Here is a 13,352-nt window from a genome sequence, read left to right on the forward strand (position 1 = left end):
GAAAAAAATTTAAGGCTACTCAACGTCTCAACTATTGCATACCGCTCTATAAGCTTGACCTACATCTCCCTCCACCGACTTGTGACTCAACCACAAAGGTCAAAAGGTCTTGAAAGGGTTGTAATGTAAGGGAGAAAAGGGTAAAGGTAAGTTAAAATTTGAAATTTGGTGGTATACCTAAATTGTGAAGCAAAGATTGGCCAAATCTTAACACCAAAACCAAGTAATCACCAAACAAAAACACCAACACCCCCAAGCTTATTCAAAGCCAAAATCACAAACATATGTACAAAAAGCGTAAGAACGCTTCCCCCCAAGCTTGAATAAAGCATTGTCCTCAATGCTTAAAATAGGGAGAAAGACACTTACATCAAAATATTTTTTTGAATTTTTCATTTTTCACTTTTTACAATTTTTGCCAAAGCTTTTGAATGTGCTTTGCTTTTTCTCATTTTTTCATTTTCACATTATTTCATGTCCTCGCCTCTTTTAACTATGGTCAGCTTTTTCAACTTTGCATTTGCTTTTTATTCACAAAATATGTACAACACAAACTTGCTTTCATTATAAGAACCAAACAATCACTTCATACACCAAAACTCCAACAATAGAGACAAAATGCTTCACAAAAACCAATGATGGGAACAAGAATGAAACAAAAGGCTCAAAATCTAAAGATGTGGCTTGAAAAGAAGGTTATAAGGCTCAAATGGTTAGCAAGAAAGCAAACGAAAACCCAAAACAAAGAAAAGAAAACTATCCTAGAAAAGGAAAAATTACCACCCCGAAAAGATCCCTTTGTCCTTCCTAAATGGCTCGGTCGCGATCTCGGGAGATGAAAAACAAATTCTAGATAAAGAATACAATAATCAAGGATCCATGTGCTGCTCATGATATGTAGAAGGCTAGAAAAGAATGAAACCTCACATGGTTGTAGCAAAAACTCACTATTAGATTCAAATTCACCAAAAGGGAGCAATTGCAAAATTTCAAAAACAAATAGAATCCGGCTTCAAGGCCCCAAAAGTTCTAAAGTCACTACCTTAGCATACTCTATCCTATAAGCAACCAAACATACTCTCAAACTGTGTGAACCATTGTCTTTTAAGAAGGATAATATCTAAAAATGCAAGTCCAAGTGGTACTAAGTCCAAAGCAAAAGCAAAAACAAAAAGAAATTAGAGCAATGCCTCTAAAACTTAGTTTGTTTTTTTTTTTTTTTCAAATTCTGAATTTTATGATTGCAAAATGCAAAAAGAAATGAAAAGAAAAGAGAAAAAGATAACAAAAATAATAAGCAAAACAAAAAGAAAATGGAAAAAGAGGAAAAAAAAAAGAAAAGGGAAAGAAAAGAAAGAAAATAAAGAAGATGAAGAAGGAATAGAAAATCACAAGGAAGGAAGCCAAACACATAATATCCCAATCGACAAACAAATGGTCATTCGGCTACAGCGCCAATGACCCCAAACACACTAAGGTGTTAAACGCAAGCAACCTCGAACCATTCAACTTCTCCTAAACTAAACCTAGACTTTGCATACAAAAGGGAAAGAAAAAGAGGGAAAATAGAAAGATCTCACCCAAAGATTGTGATAAGAAAGAACATGTACGTGATGAGTGGCATTTATGCCACAATTAAGGTTCATTTTGATGGTCATTTTCCCACATTTGCGGCTTGTTTGCATCCTTTTCTTTGCACTTAGTTCCCTTTCCCTTTATGCATCTTCTTTCCTAGATTTTGCCCTTTTTCCTACTCTTTAATTTGATTTCCATGATTATTCTTTGTAGGAACCGGGGTCTTTAAGAGGAGGAAGCCAAAAGTTCAAGGAAAGCTGAAGATAAGCAAGGTTAAGGAGAGGTTCGGCCGAACCCCCTGAAGGTGCGGTCAAACCAGGGTGTGGCCGAACCTGCTCCACTGTCTAGCCGAACGCAGAGGCAGAGTCAAGTTGCATTTTGGCGATTTTACAAGAGTGGTCGAACCTCAGAAGTTCGACCAGACCAGGATCAAGGGAGTTCGACCGAACCTACCCATGGTTCGGCCGAACCTACCCAGTAGTCTGGCCGAACCTTCCTAGTGTTCGGTCGGACCAATCCCTTACTTTAGCTAGCTGTGTACTGATTATATAAGTCCCATTTTTGAGAACGTTTTGAAAAAATTAGATTAACTTAGTTTTAAGTTTTCTGCATTTTTTTTAGCTTAATCTAGAGCGAGAAACACTATTAGTCTTCATTTGGTAGAGAGAGAAAGTGTAGATTTCTTCGTTGATGAACTTGGATTTTGAATAAGAAGCTTGTTTAATCTTTTGTAGATCTTGAACTTCAATTAATGAGCAATCTCTTACTCTTTCTCTTTACCTTTGCATTTAATTTTGTTTGTTTACTTTGATTTTCCTTCTTTGCTTATTGATCATGTTGATGCTATTGATTTGGTGATTTATATTGTTTTCAACATGATTTGTGAGTAGTCACTTAGCCAAGGGTGTGGGGATGGCGTAGTTGCTAATTGTTCATGCTTATAATATTGGGATTAAGTTAATTGTGATTAAAATCTTTGCATGCTTGATATTCTTTGATCTTCTTGCATGTGCACATTGTTGGTTGATTAAAGGTGAATCTTTGCTAACAAGGAACGGAATTTGACTTAGTTAAGGTTCATTACTATCGATTATTCTTTAATTGCACCTCCCAATATATGGTTCTAGGGTGGAAACATAGAGGCTATGTTAGGAGAAACCGATTAACCCCGGAAGGCGATTAGATTGGACCTTATTTCGATATTCACGCATGTTTAGTTCACTATTGATTTGCTTTTATGTTATTGCATGATCAAGCGGCATCTACATCTACCCATTTCCCTTGGTGTTTAGTTATATTGATTATAACTTGTTTTACCTTTAGTTTAATCTCTTAGTCATTCATGTCCTTTGTCTCGAGATAGCTTAAAGTCTAGTGATGAATGCGGTGTTTATGTGCTTCTCCCTGTGGTTCTACCCCTCTTCTTGCCATATACTTGTATTAGGATAAGTCGAGTGTTATAAATTGTATTTGATTTAGGTGTAGTTGTCTAACGACGCGATTATTCCTTTAATCAAATTGGCGCCGTTGCCGGGGAGACGGCTTCCATTGCTATTTCATTGCTTGTTTGAGACTATCTCACCTTTTATTTGTTAGTGTTTGCTACTTTTGTTACATGTCAGTGCTTACGTTCTTCTCAGCTTTGTTGTAAGAACAGAGGACGAACCTGCTCAAGGTCTTTGATTCCCATCGATCCAGAGCTAGAGAGGTCTTTGTCCCTACTTCGAAGAGAAGCGAGAGCAAGGAGTAGAAATTCTCACACCCCGACGAGAGGAGTAAGAGAATTAGAAGATACTCCACCCTCTTCACCCTCAAGTGAAGAATTAGATAGCCCTAACTCATCATCGAGTTCGGAAATTAACCCTTTCTCAACATATAAGTTCGAGAGTGAAGAAGGTCCTAAAATGGGAGTGAATACACCTTTGAGTCGTCTTAGGGCTCCTGAAGCCTTTAGAGCACAAAGTGGGATCTTAACTCCTTCTACTCAAGCCAACAATTTCGAAATCAAGCCCAATTTTATTGCTTTGATAGAGAGGAAACAATTCTCGGTGGGAAATTTGAGAGTCCCCATGAACACTTAAAAGAGTTCGAGAAATATTGTGACACAGTAAAGGTCAATGGAGTGACTCAAGATTATATTCGCCTCAAGAGGTTTCCATTTTCTCTAATTGGGAGAGGACTAGAGTGGCTAGAGAAGGAGGTGCCCCCTAACTCTCTCACAACATGGGACCAAGTGACTACGGCTTTCTTGAGGAGGGTTTTATAACCATAGGAAGACCGCCGAGGCTCGGTCTTTGATCCAAGGTTTTCGCCAAAAGAGTGGTGAGTCTCTAAGTGCGGCATGGGAACGATACAAAGAACTTCAACGTTAATGCCCACACCATGGGATACCCAAGTATCAACTCGTTCACACTTTCTATGGAGGTCTCACACCTCAAGGAAGAACAAGTTTAGACGCCGCGGCCGACGGTCCAATCATGAACAAAGGAGAGGATGAAGTGGAGTGTATTATAGAGGAGGCCGCAAAGCACTATGATGATTGGTAGAGAGGTTGTTTATGCATTGGAGCAAGCCAACGCAATCAACAACCTCTCTACCCAAATCTCCAAAATGGATGAATTGATGAAAGAAAGGTCCAATCCTCATGGCAATACCTCCCCTTCAACTAAGGGAGGCAATGGTATGACCACTTCTAACCCCTCTTCTTACAATACAATGCCCCAAGGATGCATGTTTTGTTCTAATTGCGAAACTTATGATCTTGATACCTCCCATTGTGTTTATGCTTGTGAAGTTCAACCCCTTCCTCATGAACATGTACATGATGATAATGTGGAAGATGTCAATGCTATGAATTTTGCTCCTAGAATGGGGAATGTAGGGAACTTGAGGCCAAACTCCAATCAAATGGGAATTGGAATCAAGGTGGAAACCGTGGTTTGAACCAAGGTGGTGGTGGTTATGATAACCAATACCATGGTGGGGGAGGCCCTTCCAATTTCAATGGAAGAGGCTACTCTAACCAAAGGGGGTATGGTAATCAAAACCAACAACCTAATTCCCGATACCATGACCATCGAAATCAAAATTTTGGTGATCAATGGAAAATAATCAACAAAGCAATCTTCCTAACCAAGGCACCGGAGGCAATAGGGGTCAATATGTCTCTAACTATGCCCAAACTAATAGGCAATAGGGATCAACTTGAAGCCCCTCTATTTGATCCCGTGATGGCTAAGTTAGATGCTATAATGAAAATGCATGAAGAGGATAAAAAGCGAACTAATGCTCACATGAAAATGCTTGAAACCCAAATTGCTCAACTTGCATCTAATTCATCTTCTTCTTCTTCTTCTTCTACCATTCCAAGTCAAGGAGTCAACCCAAAACCTTTGTATGCCGTGACAACTAGGAGTGGAAAGGTAGTAGGGAGTGACCCTTTAGTTGAGGAAGAACCCCAAGAGGAGGTGGAGTTAGAGAATGAGGGTGAGAGAACCAATGAGTCATTGAGTGTTGAGAAGGAAAAAGATGTTAAGGTGCCAAAGGAAAAATAAGCCACCCCCTTGCCCCTAAATCGCCAACCTAGAGAGGAGAAGCTACCCTTTCCACAACGATTCGTGAAAGCTAAACTTGATGCCCAATTTGGAATGTTTTTGGAAGTCATTAAGAATTTGCATGTTTCCGTTCCTTTTGTTGATGCTATGAAGCAAATGCCCCACTATTCCAAATTCTTGAAAGACCTTTTGAGTGGGAGAAGGGAGTGTGAAACGGTGAGCTTGACTGCCAATTGTAGTGTAATTCTTTCCAACAAACTTCCTACCAAATTGAAAGATCCGGGTAACTTCTCCATCCCTTGTTCTATTAATGGCATTGAGTTTGATAAAGCCTTGTGTGATTTAGGAGCAAGTGTGAGTCTCATGCCCTATTCCATCTACCAAAAGCTTAGTGTAGGAACCCTCTCCCCCACTAATATAACTCTCCAACTAGCAGACCGTTCCATTAAGTTCCCCATGGGCAAGGTTGAGGACATTCCCCTTAGGGTAGGAAAGTTCACATTCCTCGTGGATTTCTATGTGCTAGAGATGGATGAGGACGAGAGGATTCCTATAATTTTGGGTAAACCATTTCTAGCTACTTCTAGAGCTATCATCGATGTGAAGTAGGGTAAGATATCCTTGAAAATTGACAATGATTCCATTGAATTTGATTTGAATAGTGTCATGCAACAACCCTCCTCAAGTGGTGAATGCTTTAGAGTAGATGTTCTTGATACCGTGCTTAATGAATTTTCTCGCTCCCACTTGCATGCTACTAATGATCCTCTCAAAAGTGTGTTGTTGAATGAATCCAAGATAGGTACTCACAAAGAAGACATACAATTCTATGAGGATTTGCTTGAGGAAAGCAAGAAGGAGTGCAAGGATGCGAGCATGGAAGAGGAGGCTCCTTACATTCATGACCTCTTTCAAGTTGAAGAAAGAGAAGAGAACCCCAATGGTAAGGGAGCACCAAAGGTAGAGTTGAAACCTCTACCTTTGGGCTTGAGGTATGCATTTCTTGGTTCCGATGATTCTTTCCCCGTGATTGTCAATTCTAACCTAACGGAGGAGAAAACATCCCTCTTAATTAATGTTTTGAGAAAACACAAGAAAGCTTTGGGTTATACCATTGATGATATCAAAGGTATAAGTCCATCTTTTGCATGCACAAAATTGATCTAGAGGGAGATGCCAAACCCGTTAGACAAAGGCAAAGAAAGCTTAATCCTTCCATGCAAGAAGTTGTGTGGAAGGAAGTGGCTAAGCTTCTTGATGCGGGAATTATTTACCCAATTTCTCATAGTGATTGGGTATCTCCCGTACAAGTTGTGCCTAATAAAGGGGGCATGACGGTAGTGAAAAATGATCATGATCAACTAGTGCCTACTAGGCTTGTTACCGGTTGGCGCATGTGTATTGACTATCGCCAACTTAACACAAGCACATGCAAAGATCATTTTCCACTACCGTTCATTGATCAAATGTTGGAAAGGCTTACAAAGCATTCCTTCTATTGTTTCCTTGATGGTTACTCGGGATTTTTCCAAATCCCGATTGACCCCAAGGATCAAGAGAAAAGGACTTTCACATGCCCCTACGGTACTTATGCGTATCGTAGGATGCCTTTCGGGCTTTGTAATGCCCCCGTAACATTCCAACGTTGCATGATGTCAATTTTTAGTGATATGATTGAGGATGAGATAGAAGTCTTCAGCGATGACTTCTCCGTTGGAGGAGCCACCGATGAAGATTGTCTATCCAATTTATCTCGTTGCTTAGAAAGATGTGAGAGAGCCAACCTCGTGTTGAATTGGGAAAAGTGCCACTTTATGGTAGAAAGTGGAATTGTTCTTGGGCACAAAATTTCCCATGTCGGCATTGAGGTAGATAAAGCCAAGGTGGAGGTCATTGAGAAACTTCCTCCTCCCACCAATGTGAGGGAAGTGAGGTCTTTTCTCGTCCATGCCGGGTTCTATCGGCGCTTTAGAAAAGATTTTTCTTTGATTGCTAAGCCTCTCACATCCCTATTGCAACAAGATAAAGAGTTTGTGTTTGATGATGCTTGTCAAGAGTCTTTTTGTAGGTTTAAAGAAGCACTTTGCACCGCTCCTATTGTCCAAGGTCCGGATTGGTCTCTTCCATTTGAAATCATGTGCGATGCAAGCGACGAGGCTATTGGATCGGTTCTTGGGCACGAAAGGATGGGAAACTACATGTCATACACTATTTGTCTAAAACTCTCAATGATACACAACGAAACTACACAACCACCGAGAAGGAGTTCTTAGCGGTTATTCACTCATTTGAGAAGTTTAGAACCTATCTCATTGGTTCTAGGACAATTGTGTATACCGACCACTCGGCTCTCAAACATTTGATAGGAAAGAAGGAAGCTAAACCGAGGTTGTTGAGATGGGTTTTAGTTCTCCAAGACTTTGATTATGAGATGAGAGACAAGAAGGGAGCCGAGAATATGGTGGCAGATCATCTTTCAAGGTTGGGCAGTGCAAGGTTTCAAGATGATGGTTTGCCAATAGAGGATGCTCTAAGCGATGATGTGCTATATGTCCTTGAGGTGAAGTCGGAGCCATGGTATGCGGATATTGTGAATTATTTGGCTTGTAGTGCCGTACCTCCGAATTTCACTTCACAACAACGTCGAAGACTCAAGCATGAGGCCAAGAGATACATTTGGGATGATCCTAGTTTATTGAAGTCAGGGGTCGATGGTTTGTTAAGGAGATGCGTCCCCAACGATGAGGTTCAAAGTGTTCTCCATATGTGCCACTCTTCTCCTTGTGGTGGGCATATGAGTACTCAAAAGACCGCCTCAAAGGTTCTACAATCTATGCTCTTTTGGCCTTCCCTATTCAAGGATGCTTGGATTTTTGTTAAGACTTGTGATAGATGTCAACGGATGGAGAATATTTCTAGGAGGGATGAAATGCCACAAAACCTCATCCTTGAGCTTGAAGTTTTTGATGTGTGGGCTATAGATTTCATGGGCCCTTTTATTTCTTCACATGGGAACAAGTATATTTTGGTTGCCGTTAACTATGTCTCCAAGTGGGCGGAGGCCGTGGCTTCCCCTACGAATGATTCTAAGGTAGTGGTTAAGCTTTTTAAGAAAGTGATTTTCCCAAGATTTGGTGTTCCAAGAGCCATAATTAGTGATGGGGGGTCACATTTCAAGCACCACACCTTCATTCGACTTCTTGATAGATATGGAGTATCTCGTAAGCGGGGGCTTGCTTACCACCCTCAAACGAGTGGTCAAGCGGAGATCACAAATAGGGAGCTCAAAGTGATCTTGGAGAAGACGGTTTCTAGAACAAGGAAGGATTGGTCTTCTAAACTCATTGACTCTCTATGGGCGTATAGGACCGCCTTCAAAACTCCAATAGGGACCACTCCCTATAAGCTTGTTTATGGGAAAAATTGTCACTTGCCCGTAGAGATGGAGCATCGAACCCATTGGGCGATCAAGCAAATCAACTTTGACCTCCATAGTGCGGGTGAACAAAGGCTTCTCGAGCTACATGAGTTAGAGGAGTTGAGGATGAATGCTTACGATAGCGCAAGCATGTACAAGGCACGGACTAAGGCTTGGCACGATGCTCAAATTGTCAAGAAGGAATTTGTCAAAGGCCAAAAGGTCCTCCTATTCAACTTCTGCATGAAGCTTTTCCCGGGCAAGCTTAGGTCAAGGTGGAGTGGGCCATACATTATCACGGAGGTATTCCCATATGGCGCTTATGAGATTTCCCAAGACGGGCATACTCCATTCAAAGTGAACGGTCACCGGGTCAAGCCCTACTACGAAGGATTCCCAAGTGATGATCCAATTTCTGTGACTCTTCTTGATATGCATCATCAATTTGACCCTCCTTGATTAGTTAAAGGAACGTCGAGCTAACGACGTAAACCAAAAGCGCTTCCGGGAAGCAACCCGAGTCTCTAACCCTTTTCTAATCTCTTCTTTTCTTGATGCTTTGTTATTTTTCTATCTAGAATTTTGGATTATTGGATTTTTGAGTTTTGATTGTGTTGGAATTTTTGGTATGCTTTGCTTTAGCATGATTGTATGGTGTTTTAGTGTGTTCTAAAGAGGGGTGTTTGTGCATATTTTGCTGCAAAATGAGCATTTTTAGGTGGTTCGACCGAAATCCCTGAAGGTTCGGTCGAACTTTATGAAAGGTTTACCCGAACCTTCGAACCTTCTTGAGTTCGGTCGCACCTCCTCTGGAAGCTAAATCTGAAAACTTTCTGCCAGAATTGTAGAAATTAAGGATTTAGAGTAGATTCGACCGAACAGATAAGGGGTTCGACCAAACCTTAGTTCGCCCAAACATTATTGAGTTCGGTCGCACCTCCTTTGGAATTAAAAACTGGAAACTTTCTACCCATTTTGTGAATTCAACGTTAGAGAGAAGGTTCGACCGAACCTTGAGCAAGTTCGGCCGAACTATTTCAATGGTTCGACCGAACTTACCCAAGGTTCGGCCGAACCTTTGACGGGTTTTAAAAAAAAAAGGGCTGCTGTTTTTCCTCACGGTTTCATCAAGTCATTTCAGCCTTTCTCTCTCTATTCTCCTCCTTCTCACTCTAAACTCCATTGCAACCCCTCATACAACCTCCCATCTCCATTAAAATCACTCAAATCTTCTCTTTTTCTCACTTATTTTCCATCCTCTACTCAATTTCTACAATCTCCACCCAAATTCCACACAAAAAATCCCATCTTTCAAAATTTCCCCAATTTTTAGGGTTTGAGTGCTTTGGTGTTTTTGGGTTTCTACTCACTTACACTCAATTGTGGTATGGTTTTCCTACCTTTTGCAAGTTCATTTCTTCAATTTCTCATACTTTTACCATGTTTTGCATGTTTAAATATGAATTGTAGTATTCTTGAAATTGTTGGTAATAGCTTGTTTGATTCATGTGGTTCTTTGTATTTACTTGTTGCAATTGATTGGTAATTGATAGTAGAACATATTTCTATGATGATTATGCATGTATACCTTGGTTTTATTTGATCTCAATGTCTTTGCTTAAATATGTTGATTTCATGCTAGGGTGTTCATGCTACTATTTGATGATTGAGAAATTCATGAGTTGGATGTTGTTGGAGATTGATTCTCGTTGTTTTTGGTTTGATTTTGATGGTTTAGTGAATGATTATCACGTAATTAGGGGACATCATGCCAAAACTCACCTAGACTTTGTTAGGACTTACGTATAAATGTCATAGGATTTCTTGCCCATGCCTTGGTTTAAATGTGTCCATTTATGCCTTGAATTGTATTGTTGTTATCCTCTACATCTATTTCACAACTCAAGGCAACTACTTTCATGCATACACTTTTACCGTGGCTAGCTTGTTATGTCATCTCTTATCAAATCGTCCTAATGATAGCTCTCGGTAATTTTGTAGAATCATGGTACTTGGTAAGAGCAAGTCAAAGAGGAAGAGAATGGTGAATATTCATCAACGAATTTCCCACCCCCTCCCGACATAAATGATCATAGCATAATTGCTCCGAATGAGCACTTTTGGGACGTCTACAAAACCCTCATCAATCGTCCCATCCAATCAACAAGGTTCTTTTGTCCTACAACGTTGCAAAAGCTCGGTATCTTGGATGAGGTAGTCCGGTTAGCACAAAATTTTGGATGGGGTGACTTCACCTACCTCCATGCTCACACCTATGAGTGAGTGACTTTGGAATTCCTTGCCTCTCTCCGCAAGGAAGTCATAGAGCCGGAATTTAACGATGAAGAACCTCAACTTGTGATACATTTTCGCATGTTCAATGAGTATCACTCCCTAACCGAGAGTGATCTAAACGAGATCTTCCATTGGCATGTGACCGGGCTAGATCATCCCTGCGAGATGACTTCCAATCACCGCATCCCTTACAACGAGCAAGAGTGGTGGAGGAGCATATCAACCAGGGATAGTTTCCGAACTAACACCTCTAAGGTCAACAACATCATCCATATCGCCATGAGATACTTTGCTCGGCTTCTCCAATATGTCGTGTTCTTCAAAGAAAACCTCGGCTCAATGGTTAAGGATGAGGTAGCTTGCCTATTTTTGGCCGACAACCCTCAGCGCCTCAAGTTCCAATGCTCCTCCACCTTCATCCAAAGGCTTTTGGATACTCGGGACAACTGTCTTGGTGACGATATTTTTATGGGGGGGCATGATCACTATCATTGCCCTTTCCTTGAAGAATGGAGCTTACAAGGAACAAATAGAAATACTCCCCTTTGTGCACCAAACCCGAGAGGAAGTCAACGACGCGTATCCTCCCTATTCTCTCTCCCTTAATGCTCTCCGTCACAACCGCTTCATCAACTACACCACAAGCAAGCGCAAGTTTATCCTCTTAGTGGATAAAGAGGTAGAATAGTGTGTCCTTTAGGACCCCTCTCTCACTACGGTGGACCACTCCACTCCTCTTAAATGGAAGATCCCCCGACAGCACATCCCCGATGAATTGAGAAGAACCCGAACCCGGGGTGCAGTTCCTCATCCTCCACCGGTCCACCGCCCGGAGCAAACCGTTCCCCCCCCCCCCCCTTAGCCGGGGAGGCGAGGCATCTTCCTCTTCTTCCTTTCCTCCCTTTGATTTGAATGCCCTCCGTAGTACCCTCAAGGATATCCGCCGTGACAACCAAGCTTCCATTGAACAATGGGGGTACTACGGGAGGATGAATTATGATAATCTTGTACAAGCGGGCGTCCAAGTGCCCTACGTTAACTATCCTTACCACCCTCCTAAAGAGGGTCCAGTTAACCTTTGGGGGCCCTATGACCCCAACAACCCCACCCCCAATGACTACCCCTATTGGGAGGGTCACATCGACCCTACCCAACGTATTGGCACCCCACCATACAACCCATATCGCTCGGGTGGGTGTGATCCGGCTTCCACATCAACCCCAAATCCTTTCGATGGTGGTTGGGGTGGCCATGGGTGGCCCTATGAGCATTTCAACCAACCCTTCCACCCATTTATGGATACTCCCGGGTTTGATTTTGATAACCCCCCTCAACCGAGAGGGCAAGGAGATAGGAACCCATGATGAGGGTTCCCTTCTTCCCCCAGAACTTCTAACCTTTAACTTTTGCTCGAGACGTGTAAAAGACTAGTGTGGGGGAGGATTTTTCTCTTGGTTGGTTGAAATGTACATAGGAGGGTAGTGTGGTAGGGTAGTGGCCTGTACATGAGGAGGACTATTGAGGATAGTGGCCTTGTTGTAGTTGATGATGTTGTGATGATGATGATGATGATGTTATGATGATGATGGTGATGTTTTGATGACGTTTTTATAATGATTTTTGTTGATTCTTGATGATTCTTGAGTTTTGTGTAGGCGAAGATGCTCCCAAGGAAAAATCCAAAATTCCTGACAATCCAAATTCCCTTAATCCAAACTTTGTAGATAATTTTTTATTTATTTATTTATTTTTATTTATAACTTTAGTCTTTTTCTTTGGTTTCTAACTTTTTCTTGTTTTGTCATAGTTTCTTTTGTTTTGGTTCACTTTTCTTGAAGCTTGAAAGCGGAGACGAAGGAAGTTAAGGAGCAACACGAGCTCCCTTGGTGAGATTGTATGAATTATCTTGTCTTCCATTTCAAGCGGCATTTGGTGAGACCTTTCCTCTCTTTTATTTTCTCTTTCTTTGAATGTTTAGTCTAGGTTTAGCATAGGATGAAGTTGAATGGTTCGAGGATGTTTGCTTTTGGTTCTATGGAACCTGGGATCGTTGATGTTGTTATCGAACAATCAATTGTATGACGATTGGGATTTAATTGGATTATATGCCTCGTGTGTGAACCTTTTTGATTTCTTCCTCTTTCTTTTGTTTTGTTTTTCCCTTTTTGTGTTACAAGCATAACTATGACAAGTTGAAATGATTTTTGATTTGGAATTTGCTCATTCATTTGGATTTGTGTGCGTTTCATGGTGACGTGTCTTTGAATGCTTATCTTCCTAGTTGATGAGGGTTTGCACGGTTTGAGAATTCTTAGGGTTGAGTTAGACACATTATAAGCTAAGGTAGCCCGGTTTAGAACTTTTGAGGGCATTTGAACCCCTAGTTCACGGGAAAGTGGTAAGATGGAGTTGCTCTCTATAGTGGATAGGATTCCCTCTAGTTAGTATTTGCTTATTTCTTATCCCATGTGAGCGTCATTTGTTCTAGCCTTCATCATTCTTGTGAGTGA

The 13,352-nt window shown here is 41.2% G+C and overlaps 1 non-coding gene across 1 annotated transcript; it reads right to left on the reverse strand.

Annotated features, from left to right (window-relative positions):
- Window positions 1-3,858: 3,858 nt before the first annotated feature.
- On the reverse strand, window positions 3,859-3,964 carry LOC145593320 (small nucleolar RNA R71). Its single transcript, XR_014102666.1, has one exon. It is a non-coding gene; the product is annotated as a small nucleolar RNA R71 (small nucleolar RNA).
- Between the last annotated feature and the right edge of the window lie 9,388 nt (window positions 3,965-13,352).

Source organism: Chenopodium album, chromosome 18 (genome assembly GCF_948465745.1).
Source record: "Chenopodium album chromosome 18, dcCheAlbu1.1, whole genome shotgun sequence".
NCBI lineage: Eukaryota > Viridiplantae > Streptophyta > Magnoliopsida > Caryophyllales > Amaranthaceae > Chenopodium > Chenopodium album.